This window comes from Carassius gibelio, chromosome B13, assembly GCF_023724105.1.
Source record: "Carassius gibelio isolate Cgi1373 ecotype wild population from Czech Republic chromosome B13, carGib1.2-hapl.c, whole genome shotgun sequence".
Classification (NCBI taxonomy): Eukaryota; Metazoa; Chordata; class Actinopteri; order Cypriniformes; family Cyprinidae; genus Carassius; species Carassius gibelio.
The window spans coordinates 7,894,885-7,911,331 of NC_068408.1; the positions used below are offsets into that span (position 1 = coordinate 7,894,885).

At 36.9% G+C, this 16,447-nt stretch overlaps 1 pseudogene; it reads left to right on the plus strand.

The window, feature by feature from the left end:
• Positions 1–16,447, plus strand: part of LOC127970451 (protein eyes shut homolog) — a 189,894-nt pseudogene that overhangs the window by 30,551 nt on the left and 142,896 nt on the right.

Consider the following 16,447-nt stretch of genomic DNA (forward strand, 5'->3'; position numbering starts at 1 on the left):
GAACCTTCCTACACAATGTGTATCTAAAACACACTGACAATAATGAAGGGTCCCTCTAGCTGTTCAGTAATCCCTCGTAGTGCCACGGTGACAGCATTGTTAGCTTGCTCAGTCATGGCAGATCTCTAGGTGGAACTGACAAAGTCCTCCCTGTATAACATACTGGGTCTCCTGCAGAGCTCTAATGGGATCGCATACAGGATGGATTTTAACCATGAGCACTTACTGTCTGACTTGCTAATGGTTGTTGCTATGGGCTTCCGAGGCAGAGCGCTCCATTATGGTTGTGCTAGTTACCGAGTGTGTTAAATTTGGTTTAATGATAGTTTATTTACTTGCACCTAGCAATAATGACGACTTTCTGTTTAGCACACCGCTCTTGTTTTTGTTGCAAAAAAACAACAGATGTGTAAATCTATTGAAATGTATATAATTTTATATTGTTTCTATTATTTATATTGCTTATAATTTCAGTTTTAGATTAAAAATTATGCTTATGGACTTTGGAGTTTGTTCGATTAGCAGTCCTGATTTTCTTATCCAGACATGATGAATGAAAATACAAAATGTGAAAGGGTAACTTTATCTACTGATTAGCACAAATATGCTGATAAGAGTCAATGTGTGTAGATTTTACATGGCCATTGTTTGTATCTGTTTATGGGGTCCAATCTGAATGCATGTGTATCAGTGTGAAGATGATTTTGCTTTGATCTAAGCTGTGCCTGGATTTGTCAATGGCTTGCTTAATGCAATAAATCAGAGAGGCAATGACTGCCTCTTATTAAACATGATTAAATGATCCAGTGGGTTGAGTCCGTGTGTGCCCGAGGAGTTTTCAGAATCAATAACAACCCCGTAAAGCTTCTTTTGAGTGGAAAACAAAGTCCTACAAATCCTAATTGCCTGTGGGATTAAACTAACCAAGGGGACTGTAGTAATGACTCTGTTCTGCTGTGCACGCTTTGGCAGCCATCTCTGTGAGATAAATCAAAAGAGATATAAATCAGATTTTGTTAGAACATAACTGCGTGGAGAGCATAATATGTACAGGTGACTCTAAATGTGATGTCCAATGCAATGCATTTCTCTCTCTCGCTCTTTTTTTTTTTTTTTTTTTTTTTTGTGCTCCGATGAGATGCTGTGCCGTTTCTGGTCCGTAAATTCAATTAAATCTAGCCCCATTTTACATTTGGGTGTTATGGGGCAGATGCAGTTGTGGTGTCATAAAAGTGCTGTTGAAGTGAAGACGATTAAACATTTCATTTGCACAATGAGTCATTTGCACTATTGCACTGCCGCATTTCTCTTGTCACATAACACTGACTGAATGAAGCTCTCTGCCAGTCAAATTAGTGTAAGGGTGCTTATGATCCACAGAAATGTAATAAAACTAGTTTTAATTATTGTTAGTTGAATCCATGTGGAGATACTATTGTTGCCTCTTGAAAATTGAAACAAACTGAAACTACTTGAAAGGAATCTGAGGTTATAAGGATGAAACTTCCCTTTTCAGTAATCTAGTACAGTGTTCAACCTTGAGATTCTAGATACGTTTTTTGAAAGGTGAAGTTTGTGATTTCTGATGCACCAAACAAAACTGCAAAATGATGACTATTTTCAAACAAGTTTCCATAAACACTCCATCTTTCATTAGTCAGACAAGGAGATAGTCCCACCCCACGCTCAAGGCATTGGTTGAGCAAGTTATGTCAGGCTGGTTGTAAATGGTCGAGCAAGCAATGTTTTGATAAAATTTAAAACCCTAAAAACTAAGCATATTAAGATGAGATAGAAAATATCTTAACAACAGAAGAAATTACTCACATCACCGCCTTTAAGTATTTGCGCAAACCTGTGCTAATCCATTCATATTTAGTCATTTAATTGCATTCTCATTCTTTTATTTTAGTTCATTAGGTATGTTTTTGTTTTGTTTTTCTGCCTGACTGAATCTGAATGCACCCAAAAATCAATAACGCTGATTAATCGCATTGTAACCATGGCAGCAGCCACATATGCAAGCAGCTTCTCGGGTTTGATTATGTCGCCCTGCATGTTAAACCAACTAAATTACCCCAAGTCATTTATATCATTAAGTTGAGGGGGGAAATAAATCCTTACAATTTGCCAATAATTTCTTAGCTCAGTCAATGCCCTACCTGTGAGACACATTGCTGATTAAACCTTGATTGTGGTTGAGGACTGCTATGCATTATTAATGAAGTCAGGATAATTGTCAGATTTTATGACATGGGGGAGAGGTAGAAATTGGTTCCATGGTCAGTTTGAGGAATGATGAGAATTTGCCCACACTGATGGTGCTGATGGCCCAGCATTAGTCACGGGCCTCCTGCAGCCTTAGTCTGTGACAGAGCTAATGATAGTCATTTTGTAGCGTGACCATGCGCTGGAAAGCATTTATGGCGGCATAAAATGTCAGAAAATTTGATTCCTGCACTTTTCTCCACTTCATGCCATTTAGCTTTTCTACCTTTTTTAATATAAGCTATGTGCAGAATAAAAGTGTGTTTAATGAAAACACTTTAATCGGCTGTTTCAGATTTCTTCTATGCTAATTTTCTATGTGCTTTAAACCTAGAACATACAGTATATGCTTGTTTTTTGTTTTGTTTTTTTGTTTTTGTTTTTTTGTCCATTTGGTTATTTAAGTCATCAGGCATGGTCACAGTTTTGTCCATAATCAATCTAGGTCATAGTTTTGAGACAATTGTCCCAGAAAGATTTGCAAAAAAATGTTAAAATGTTAAAAAGGTGATACTTAGAAATAGTTCCAGTTTTAATGAATATGCCCAATTTCAACCAATATATGTATACTAGACACTCAAATGAGATTAGGAACAGAGGTGGGTAGTAATGAGTTACATTTACTTGAGTACATTTTTGCGTAACTAATACTTTTGGAGTATATTTAAAGATGGGTACTTTTACTCTTAAGTAAATTTTTTTTGGGGGGGTGGATCTGTACTTTTACTTTGTTACTGTGGGTGATGCTCTTCTCGTTACTTTATCTTAATGCAATCAAAGTTATAAATGCTTCATTTTATTCCAAACGCTGGATTGGTCAGAGAATCGTTACTATTCACTGTGTCATTGCACGTGGTAGACTGAGTAAACTCTCCTGTTTTTTCAGCAGTTTCGTTTTGCTGCCCTCAACCTCTCCTGAAACAATGTTTGTCTTCTTGCTGTGAGAAACAGCCACATCCCGAGGATCAAAAACAGCATACAGTCAATTTTCTCCATTGTTCCATGTGTGTGGGTAGTGGGTATGTGTCGCGTAGAAAATTATGTCAAGGTAGTTTCCTGCAGCATCGATATAACGACCAGGTACTATTGTGGAGGTACTATCTGATAATGGAAAAGTGCCAGGGCTACATTCGATTACATTACACAATACCACTATGACATTAGTTTGTTGTACACGTAACTTATAACAGGGGGGAGCAGTGTTAATTTTGGCAGGTATTTCGCAATCCAATGACAGGGATGCACATTTTGAATGTCCTGTAGTCCTCAAAGTAACGAATATTTTTTGTCATCATCTTCGTTGCCGAAATTAACACTGAAGGGGAGCCAAGTTGAATGTATCTTCCAAAAATCAGATTAATATTTTCTATATTTGATACAGTCACACTGACGTGAGAACGTTCAGCGAGTCATATCATCAGCTGCTAAATTCAGATCTGCGTTCGCTGGCTTGCGCAGAGCATTTTTACAGCACTGCGCATTATAACCAATCACACACAATTCTGTTGAGCTTATGAATGCAATGGCCAAACAAAGGTTTTCCGATGAGTCTTCCTTCACTCGCTCGCTGACTGAATACCTCTTTCTGGCAAATTATTTAGTCAGAAACAACAAAGTAAAGATGTGTTTACGAATCTGTAAATAAAATATTGATTTTACAATGTTAACAGTTTTTGTGATTTTAATGGGAGTTTTTGAAAGTGATTGAACTCTAGACTGTTAGTGAAAATGTTCTTTGATCATGTAAATATTATTTGCTCTCTTTCTGTACGATGAAATATTAGTAGACATTTTTATATTACAATATCTTTCAATGTTAAATTCACATTTAATATAAAGTCAGTCGTATTAGAAATATGTTATGGCATGACACCCATAGCTGGTACTTAAGTAAACAGACAGGTTTTTATGCATAGTAAATAGATTACATTATCAGGCTACTTTGACCATCACATATTACCTAACATAATCTATGAAGGTGAGAATCAAGATATTTCATGATATATTCCATGTGTCTGGTAGTGTTTCTAATAAATAAATAAAAAATAATAAATAAAAAAAACTTAATAATAATTTGCCAATATGCTGTTGTGACTGCTATGTGTCACATGATGACCCCCACCCCTCCACCCCCACTCATTAGTGCATGACTCCCCTGTTAATGCTTACACATTAAATAAAATATTATTTTTACATTAAATTAGCTGTCACAGAGTATGAAATAAATACCCTCAAAACCCGTGTTAGCTCTGTTCCTGGAGGAATGCCTTTGTCTAGACACAATTAATATTGATATTTCCACAATATTTACACTTGCAGAAATATACATTTGTTTGCATTTTGCAGAAGATCCGTCAATGTACATTTGGTTCGTTATGTTCAGATGTTCGATAACTTAGTGGTCATGTGAGAAGTTTTCACTCTTCTCTGTGTCAGAGGTTATTTATACATATATAATACATAGTTTAAAATATAATTTATTTCAGTGATGCAAATCAGAACATATTGGTATGTTCAGTACAGTAAATCAACATAAAGGCTTATATATATATATATATATATATATATATATATATATATATATATATATGTGTATATATATATATATATATATATGTATATATATATACACACTATATAGTCTATATAGACTATAGATATTCAGTATATGATCAAAAGTAACTAGTAATTAACTACTTGAGTAGGTTTTTTTTTTTTTTTTTTTTTTTTTTTTTTTATCCAATACATTTTCTCTTACTCAAGTATTTATTCAGACTAGTACTTTTACTTTTACCTGAGTAAATATTTTCATAAGTACTTTTACTTGAGTACAGTTTTTGGGTACTCTACCCACCTCTGCTTAGGAATATGCTAACATCAGATATAAGCTTAGTTGTGTAGGCACCGAAAAACAAAAAAAATTGCAAGTATATTTACAAGGAAGGGCAAGTTGCACATTGACTTAAATGTGAAATTTTAATAGTATTTAGTATTTTCTTATAAAACTCAGATAAGCTTTTGTTTTACGATGTCAGATTACTATGTGAGTGCACATTTTTAATAAAAGCTTATAAATTAACGCAAAGTATATTTTTTTGAGAATTGTAATGTATGAATTTGATTTAAAGTATGGACAAATCCTTTTGATTGTATTTAACCCAGCATTTTGTTGTGTAATTCAGATGTAGTTTGTTCCAAGAAAACTGTTTTTGTTAGATCTTCCTTCCATCCATTCTATTTTTTACGCCACTTCCATTATTCCAATATTTTTTTCAATTTAAACAAGTTTCCTCAGGGAATTGAAGGCAGCACAACAACTGCTACTTACACTCTAAGGGCCCTATCATACAAACGGCGCAATGCTGCTGTAGGCACAGCGCAAGTGTTTTTGCTAGTTTCATCCCGACACAGTTCTCAGTTTCCTGTCGTACACCTCATGCATTTGCGCCCATTTTTGCGCTCATGGGTGTGCTGGTCTAAAAAAGAGGTGTGTTCAGGCGCATTGTTGGCGCGTTGCTATTTTGAGGAACTAGACCAACTCAAACCTGGTCTTATGTCTGTCACATTGTTTTTCTTTATTTAAAGAGCGCATTAGTATAGGCGGGTACACAACATGCATACATGCCGCTTATTTTTTATATAAAAAATTTAAGGATTTCAATGTAAAAATAGAATTTTTGTGTATGCTACATAAATATGTAAAATGGCTACGTCATATTAGATAGTCAGTGCATTTATTAGAATTAGGCTACCCATCTTTGCGCTTGCAAATTACTTATTAGATAATAGGGACAACCGTTTAGACCATGCACCTGGGTGCACCGACCGTTTTCACGTCATCAAACTACGTAGTAATAGTGGATTCGGACACGCCCTGAGTGCACCTTTGCCGTGCCCTTTTATACCATGTGCTTAGATCGTTAAAATTGGGCCCTAAAAGATGCTGGGTCATTTCAGAACTTTGGGTCAAATATGGACTAATATGGACAAATTTGGGTAAAAAAAAAAACTGCATGTTTAGAGTGAACATTGCTTTAAATTACTTCAAGATGCTTCATTTTGCAATTTTGCAAACTTTGACCACACACGTTCTTTCCAGTCTCCAGCCATTCAAGACACAACAGTAACTTTGAATTTGTAAATATACATATTTGAATGGCAAAAAAAATTGAGCCACTCTCATTAAACTCATTTAAAGCTAAATTCAGTGACATGTCAGGTAATTGGGACATTGTGCATGTGATGTAGAAATCACTCAAAACATCAAGGTGGCTTCCAGGGTAGACAGCGAGGTTGCTCAGCAGGTTTTGGCATTGAGCCAGCGTGTCTTAGTTTCGCCTTCATTTAGCTGCAAGCATCTTGATGTTTGGCACTGATGATGAAAGAATTTACTTGCATCCAGATTTGCTTCATGGAGTTGAGGTCAGGGCATTCACAACCACCCAACAATCAATTTCTAAATGAACCTTTTTTTCTGTACCATGGGCAATGTCTATCTCAAAAAGCAAACATAAATCATGTTTCTCTGTGTAAAGCTTAAGGGAATTGCCTTAACAATGAAAGAAAAGTATTATTTCTCCTTCTCCAAACTGTACAGCTGGTACTGTGTTTTCGGGCAGGTAGAGTTCTCCTGGCAAATCCAGATTCATCGTTCAGGCTGGCAGATGGTGATGAGTGATCCATCACTCCAGAGAATGGATTTTAACTGCTCAAGAGTCCTTTAATGGTGGGCTTCACACTTCCACAGCCCACACATGAGCTGGTTTGTGGCTTCACAGCTGTTGAAAACCATTTCATGAAGTTTACTACGAACAGTTGTTGAGCTGATTTTGCTTCCAGGAGCTAAGCATTGAATGTTATAATTTTTTGCACTCATATATGTTTCAGTATTCCGAGATCATGCATGTTTGGTGTGGTTTACCACTCTATGGCTGATATTATTGGACATTTCTTATTTGCAATAATACTTTTGGTTAACCAGAACAGTGCAGAATTATGGCTGTCTACATTTTATGACCAACATGACCAATAACTGCATTTATGTCAACAATGAAAGGGTCTAGAAAGGGTCTAACTAAATGTGCTAGTTTAAAAGTGTTTGCTTCTACTTCTGCTCATGTAGTGCACCAGCAGGGTGTGTGGTTTACCAAAAGCTGACATATTTACTTCATGTCATTCATATGTAAGTTTTGAGGGCACCCACTGTGAAGTGAAGCAAATTCACAGTGGTTCTGCTTTCTGCCCCAATAATTTCACTTGCATTGATCTAACAGGGAGTTATGCATGCATGTACCCTCGGGATTCATTTCTAAGTAGCTCTTGTAAAGAATGTTTTGATTTATTCAGATTTTTCTATTATGTTACAGCGAGCCAAACTAATCAATACTGTATGTGGCTTGTTAGAGCGCAAAAAGCAAAACAACAAAGATCTAAAAATAAGCCCATCTCCTAGAGGAAATTTGTTAACTCAGCGTTGAGTCACATCATTAATGGAATTATTTGAAATGCAAATATTGGAACCAAAGAGAATTAACAAGCTGTGTCCAGCAACTTGCAGGGAAATGTTTCTGTTTTATAGTAATAATGATCTGTTGAGTTTTAGTTACTTCTCTACCATATAAAGCATGTCTTCTTATTGCATTTCTACACTGAAATTTTGAATAATAACAGGCAGAATAAGAAGAGAATGGGAGAAATTACAACATTTACCATAGCAGCTGTAGACAATTAACTCCCACCTTTCAATTAAATGAGCCAATTGTCTCATTGGCAAAGCCATCCAACAAGGTCCGGCTGCAGGCTTGCACTTGCATTCTCAGACTTGCACTCTCAGACACTTGTACATCCGCTAGTGACATCACTTGCAGTCTTTATTTTTTATTTTGTTGAATTTTTTTATTACTTTTTGTTTTAATTTCCCAACATTTTATAACAGTAGCCTTCTCAAGCCATCACCATTTTTACAGCAGTGTTTCACTAACTTCTCAACTGTGTATTGTCCAGGATTGCACTGTAAAAGTTTAAACACAGGAGAATTCTAGAGGCTTTCAACATATAGGTGAGCATAGATTAAACATTAAAGAGTGCCAGCATAGCAGTCCCTCTTTCAATGTTCTATGTGCATTGTGTACTCTGACATTACGGAGACATCAATGTCTTGGCAACATGCTCTGAAAGAGGAATGCTGGTAGTTCAGATCTCCCATTGATTGCACTGAAAGATTCAAAGGCCTTCTCTTCTCTGAACAGCTGGCTCAATGTTACTGCCTCATTGCAGTAAAAGAGGGGACTGGATATTTAGTATTACTATGTCTTCTTTGAATAGCCTTTGACAAAGTATGTTTACTCTCTTGTGACTTTTTTTTTTATGTGAAGACATTTTATATGAAGCATGTTTCTGTGAGTTGATCATTTAAATTAAGTAGTAAAAATGAAAAAAAATAAATAAAGTAAATTAATTAGTATAAATAAAATTATATGGGTATTAGGCAGTGGGTATATTGGCCTATTTTTGACATTTATTATGCATGCCGTTTTTATGGCATTAATTAAAAGACTGCAAGAAGCATGTGTGCGTTCAATTGTGAAATGTATTTTTCACACTTCTATATAAGTGATTAACAGGAAATAGTTGTATTTAAAATAACTGTTTTATGAGGAAAAATATTCATGTTGAGAAAAATGTTCAACATAAAATTATGACACTGAGAAAAATGTTCAATGTGAAATATTGATGTGGTGGAATAATCATAACCATATTCACGTTTGAATGCTAAAGAACAAACTAAAAAATCTTTTTGCATGCATCTATTTTTATTTATTTATTTTACAGGTATTATTGGAATTTTATAATGATTTTTTTTTTCCAAAATTACTGTTGGTTTATTGATATGAAATACATATTGTCAAAGCATTGTAAAGGTAGGGGAAAAAGACTGATAAGAAAGTAAACACTTTCAATTCAAGGTGTTGTTTACTCTTCAGTTGTTGGCCGTCTCAGATTAGCAATGTCAATTACATGCCACTTGATTGGAGCTTTGATGACAGAACGTGTTCTTGGGTTGTGACCTCTGCATCACTAGAGTTGTTGTGCTTTTTTATCTGCTGCCTCTCTGAGATAAGAACTGTTCCAAGGCTGTCACTGATTGCACATCCCTGGATAAGGTCTTTCTATACGCCGGCACCTGCTATAGTCGGAGAGGACAGACCTATTTCAAATGCCCACCAGGTGAAATACGGTTCCTACAGGACAGATTTCGATTTTTGTGTAAACCGTTTTACTGGTGAGGTTGGCTTAGGTTTTATTAGGTTTACTTCATTAAGTTTATTGGCATGATGTATTCGTTTGTCTTTTAAAGGTCAAGGTCCCAGAAATGCTAAATTAATACAAAATACCCAGTTTTGAGTGAAAGCCCCTGTCCTTTTTGCATTTCATGCATGGTAACTGACTGGCATAATATTTGTGTTTCATGTCTTATTATACCACTTCTTGAGGACGTAAATGCATGAAGTACCAGCATTTGGCAAGAGTGTCAACTGAGGCATGACAGCTAAATAACTAATGCTCAAGTGTCTCCACTGAGCCATTCCACATTGATCAGTTCTTTCATCCCATTTCAAACAGGATTCACAGGACATGACTGCTCTATGCCAGCTACGGGCTGCACCTCCAACCCATATGATACGAAGGGCACTTCGAAGGGCTCTGCGAAGAACAGGAGGGCGGTTTCAAGTGCACGTGTTGACATGGCAATACAGACCCTTTTTGTGAAACTTCCATCAGTCACTGCATTGAAGGGTTGTGTCATCACGGATCGAAGTGTGTAGATCTCCCGCTGGGCTTCATGTGTTCATGTTTGCCTGATAAGAATGATTTGGTATGGTTTGTCATCTGCCAGTCCCTCTGTCCACACGTTCACTAAAGCATCCATTTAACCCTCACCCCATTTTCATTTCTTCCTCATGGTTACGAGGATGATACTGTGAGGTAAACATTGATGACTGTTTGGATAAGCCTTGTTGTGCACTCATATCTGTAAAGATGGTATCAATGTGTATGACTGTTTCTGTGCGCCTGGGTTCGTCATTAATTCCACCACAAGCAATTTTCTACAGCAATTTTTCCTTTGCCCAGTTTTTCTAACATTCAATTCCCCTCTGTTGAGCCATGTATAAAAAGGTCTGTGACCTCAAATCTGCTCCTATGTTGTAAGACATTAGTTGACCGTCTGCTTATCAAGGGGAATTTCTTAAACCGCATTACCCTGACATCACATTTTCTGCCATCCATTTGCCCAAATAGACAGGAGTGTTTTTTTTTTTTTTTCCATAGCACCTCATCATTAGCTGTGGGTTATTTTATTTGAAGGGGCTTCACGACCCCCTGTATTTGCAAGGAAATCCCTAATGAAATGAATCTTTCCCCTTCTTCTCAAGGTAATAACTGTGAGATTGAAGTAAATGAGTGTCTTAGTCAACCCTGCCAGAATGGAGCTTCCTGCTCAGATGAGCTTATTTCCTTCAGCTGTCTCTGCCCTGCCGAGACCACAGGTACATAATTCCTTCCTACCATCGTGGTTTCGTAGTTTGGGTGGTGAAGGCCTCACAGTTACATTTTGAAACTGACAACCATGTTTAAATGTAGGATTGAATCCTTCAAATTAAATTTCCGGATGGTTACACAGTACATGAGTCACTCCCCAGCCTACAGTGTTAATATTAAACTTAGTAACATTTTGGCCTTTTGAAACATGGAACATTGTTCATTTGTTTATTTATCAATGATTAATATTGATGTTTGTCAAGGTAACTATAGCACTACTAGTAGTAGGAAATAGATTTGTCTTATTTGTGTAACTTTCTTTGTGTTTAACTTTTGTGCCACTAGCAATGCCAAATGGAATTGTATAGACAAAAAGAACCAAACATCATGAACCCTCTTTACTTTTCTGGGGTTTTCAGAAGTGGAAGTCATCATAGTTGAGTTTTTTACACTGTTAAAGAGTTGGATTCCCATGCTAAACATGGACAAAGTTTCAAAAATTAAGTTGTACGTTTGAAGGAGTATTTCCGGTTTGTCACAAGTTTCGGAAAGTTTTTTTCGAGAATGGGTCTGTGTGACGTTAGATGGAGCGGAATTTCCTTATATGGGTCCTAAGGGCACTTCTGCCGGAAGAGCGCGCGCTCCCGTATAGCAAAGCGGAGACGAGAAATTCACTGACCAGAGCGAGAGCGAAATGTCACAAAAGAAGTGTGTTTTTGGTTGCCAGGGCAAGACAACCCTGCACAGATTACCCCCCCCCCCCCCAAAAAAAAGGGACCAGTGGACGGAGTTTATTTTTAAAGAGCATCGACGGAGTTGTGCAAGTGTTTTTGTTTGTTCCCTGCATTTCGAAGATGCTTGTTTTACAAACAAGGCCCAGTTTGACGCCAGATTTGCATATCGTTAATTTCTTAAGGATAATGCAGTCCCAACGAAAAAGGGTCACTATTGTGTGTTGGAACCGCAGGCGGTGAGTAAAACTGCTTCAAATATCTCTGTGTTGTTAACTTAGCTATCGGCGCGTAAGCACATCAAGTAAACCTTGTACACCTTTAAAGAAAAAAAAAAGACGACATAAAGTGGAACTTAGTCATTTTCCAAAACCGCTAAGTGTAACGGAGGCCAGCGAGTAGTGCTGTGCAGGTAAACCTCCCCGATCTCAAGAGTCGCACTAGCAACAGACGCTAGTGGCTGTAGCCATTTAGCCTCCTTGTTAGAGGAGACCCGGGTTTGAGCCCCGCTCGGAGCGAGTGCGAGGAGCGTCAGAAAGGACCCCAGGAGAGAGGGGTTACATAAGCAAATATATACAGTTTCAATACATACCACATAGAGACGCTGTTGTAGTCGTTGCTGCTGCTGCTCTCGTTCAGTTTCAGCCTCGGGATCTGATTCTGGATCAGAAATAAATGGCTGAATCTGACTGTTAGCCATGGTTTGTTTTGGATGATGTTTTTTTTTTTTTTCTCACGGTAATGTCACAACTTCCAAACGCTCTCAACGCAAAAGCCTACTCGCGCATGTGATTCTTTAGCTCCGCCCACATGTCACGCCTCCAGCGGCTCGTGTTTTTCTGAGCAAAATCGGCACAGACTATTTTTCTCTTATAAATATACTAAAACTAAAGACTTTTTGGAGATATGAAGGATGCAGTACTACTCTATAGGTACTCAAGATTAACAGGAGATTGAGTGAAAATTAGCATTTCACCCCCCCTTTAAACAAACATCATTGTTCTGTTCCCATTTGCCCCATATACAGTATATTAGCATTTCTACGATTTTCCAGAAAAGGGGAAAAACATTAGACAAAAATTTATAATTCCTGTTGGTCAGAAGAGATCAAATTAGGTAAATCAGCCATTGTATTTGAAATACTCATTAACCAGTTTCCTGTAATTGTATGCAATTTCATAACTCATAATTTCATGTCATTTAATTCAAGGTAAGAAAACATTTTTGAAGTGCAGCTATTTTTAATTTTTGAAAATGACCTTTCATGCAGTGTGTAACACATCTCTAAGTGAATGAAAACATCCTGCAGAGTTTTAAATCTAAAAGTGCACCGTAAAAAGAAAAAAGAAATAAAGAAACAGTCGACTCTGATTCGTTTTTTAAAACTAATCCCAAGCTGTTTCGAATCGATGTCAATGTAAAATATTAACATATTGCCTGCCCACTTGTTGGTCGTTTGCGTTGGTGTGAATGAAAATGGAGATTCATTATTTGCCACTAGATGCCGCTTTTTGAGCGATAAAAAAAATTTGTGGATTCCCTGGTAACGCTTACTGCTGCGCCCGCAAACGCTGCTTTAACAAGCATTACATGCATGATGAAATGAAAATTGACCAATCGGACCATTCACGGAAGATTTGCGTCACACAAAGGATTCATTGAGCTAATCGTTTGGGAGTCATTGAGCAAGTAAGGTAAAAATAAATATACATTATAATGCTGTGTTCCAGGCAGGTTTTTGAGCTCGTAAGTCACGATTTCAAAGCACGATTAACGACCACGACTAGCGTTCAAGGCAAGTCACGCCAAACTTCCTGAGCGCAAGGAATTGTAGCTAGATTAATAATTTTATTGCAACATTACATTGTCCTAAAATCGTTTTTTCAACTTGTACCACGTGCATAAACTGCATCCATAGGCAATATTATTCGTAGGGGCTGTCATTGTTTTTTCGAGTGCTGTGTAACGTCAGAACTCGTAACTCGGAGTACATCGATCTAGTAAAAGTTCACGGGTGGGAAGTCACGGGTTTGACTGCCGTTCCAGTGCACTTTCACAGGTATACAATAGGTTGGGAAATACACGGGTTACGGGTTGCCTGGAACACACATAAGAGAATGAAAGTGTTTTTTGGCCTTGCATGCATGAAGTTTGGAACTCCCAAAACCAAAATATGAACATTTCAATTCCCATTAATAGGGACACTCTGAAAAGGCAAAAAATAAATAAATAAAAACAAATATTTATGTTAATAACTGTGGAAAAATGTCATCACAGTATGTGAGAAGGGTCCATTGTTTGAGCCAGAAGCTGACAACCTGTTCAAACAAAAAGAGCAATGTTTTTAAATTGCCACAGGGAAGTTAACCTGCAAATGGCTTACTTACAGTTGTCTCATCACTTTAAACTAAGATAGAAGTATTTTAATATAGAAAAATTACGCACTTCAGCATGACGAGATAGGATCATTTAGTGTGTCATGTTTAGTTTACAAACAACCCTTAAAACAGAGGGGAACTTTTAGTTCTTATCCAGCCACATTACATTTCTATTTCGAGAGTAATTTCCACTTAATTCTTTCATGTTCATGCAAATTGGAAAAGAAATAGGCTCATTTGGCGGTATGAGTCAACTCAAGCTCTCAGTATATTTTAGGAGCCTCCTGCCCAGCGGAATGTAAATTCATCTACTTTCATTTCAAACCAGGAGCTGTGTTGCTCGAAGGCTTAAAAGGGATTTTAGATTTGTTTTTACTTTTATTCCAGGTTCTTTGTGCGGTGGAAACTTCAGCTTATAATTGGTTAGCATGGGAATTTCTATGACAACTCTCATTCTTATTTTCTTCTTTTTGTGTGCCTTTCTCTATTTCTCTCATTTCTCAGGCAGTTTATGTGAAATACACATAGATGAATGCCAGTCATCACCATACATTAACAATGGCACGTGTTTGGACCTCTCAGATGTCTTTAAATGCATTTTCCCTTCGGGTTTTTCTGGTGTGTCTAACATTATCGCATTGATTATCTCTCCATTGTTTCTCTATTGCTCACATGGGACCCAGCACAAAAATATGCCTCCACATCTTAAAGCTATACATAGTACCCAAATACTAAAATATCTTGTCATATTTTTGTCATTTGTGTAATGCTGTCTCTCAAGTGTTTTCTGAGAGGTATGGGCTTCTTTTAAAAAAAAAAAAAATCAGATTTTTCTGCTTGATATTGTGCATTAAAGGTCCTGAGTGCTCGGTGGACATTGATGAGTGTTTCTCATATCCCTATAAGAATGGAGCACTTGCATTGACCAACCGAGTAATTACTACTGCCGATGCATGGATCCATTTAAAGGTAATGAAGACTGAGGTACTGGGGTGAAGGGTGAAGAAAAACAAAGTTAATTAACTTCAGAGAGCATTCCTCTCACCTGTCTGAACTCATGCAGTCAGCATTTGACATCTTCATTTTCCATTGTTCAAATTAAAATCAATTTAAATTGTAATTATCGCCATTAAATATATTTGAAATAAGATAATATAAATATGTCAAACAAAAATATTGACATAAAATAAAATGTATCCTGTGAGAGACTGGCACCATCTACATAATCTAGTTTTGCCAGGGTGCTTCATACTCTACTTTATGATGTCATTTTTAAATAGAAATTAAATTCTCTAAAGCATTTCCACACTTACAATGCATGGGTTTCATTTACAATGATTTTAGGATTCTGTTAACCTCATAATTGACTTACTGTTGAACATTTTGGTAAGGATAATGTATTATAATAAGCCTGTATTCATGTACACACATTACGGAATGCTGGTTCAGTTCAGAGGTTGATCGAATCAGACCTAAATGTCAGGGCAAACTCCCCCTAGAGTGCTGTGCTCTTTGACTACGTTATTCATATTAAGAAACTGCAGAAACTATCTGCTGTGAATAGGCCTGTTTTACACAGCTACATTTTGTGCATTGGTGATTTCTGTGTGTTTTTATTTTTATTTAGTGCGTGTATGTTTGATGCTCAGCTGGCCAATTCCGGACACCGAATGCAGCTCATCTAAAATCGATCAGGCAGCTCAGTCATCGCTGCTTATACTCAAACAGAGATCATGGATCACGCTTCCATTAGACGCGCAAATTAGGTTGTCAGGGATAATGATGATATCGGTTATTCTGTTTTGAAATTGAGGAAAAAAGGCACAGACGGTTTCACTGCTCTGAGAAATTCGCATAGTGTTTATGTGGAGGGATGCTGGGAACATTAACCTACCCATTACACAGCTATCCTTTACTAAATGACCTAGTGTCTAGACTGGCTAAAATATAGTGCACGGTCTATCCACGTGTTAATTGAAACCCTGAGAGTTCATAGTGGCTATTACCCAACAATGCCATGGAGTGTAATTAGACAATCCAAGGCATGTCATTCATTTTCACTGAAGTTGTTCTCATCTATCAGTCTCAGTCTGCCAGTATGTTATGGGCTCTTTTACTTGTTAAGGACTTCAATTCATGTACATTTTTGTCTTATAAATTTCCCTCTTTCCAGTTTCCAGCTCTACTTATAAGGTGTGCTGAGAGGCTTTTAAGCTGGTTTTAGCTAGTGACCAACAGCTGGAATTAAGGTGACTCAAACTAGTCTAAGCTGTTTTTTTTTTCTTCAGCAGGATTATATGAAAACAATATAAATATTAGGGGTTTATTTATTTTCATACAGACATACAGTATATAAATACATACATGCATACCAGGCCTGAAACATTCAACATTACTCATCTAAAACCAGTTAGAATTTATAAACTAGTCCACACTAGTCAGCAGGGTAAATATTAGAAAAAATGGAAGATGTGTTTTTATTTTATTTTATTTTAAAACTTTCAAAACTTTTATCCAGCCCTAAAAAAA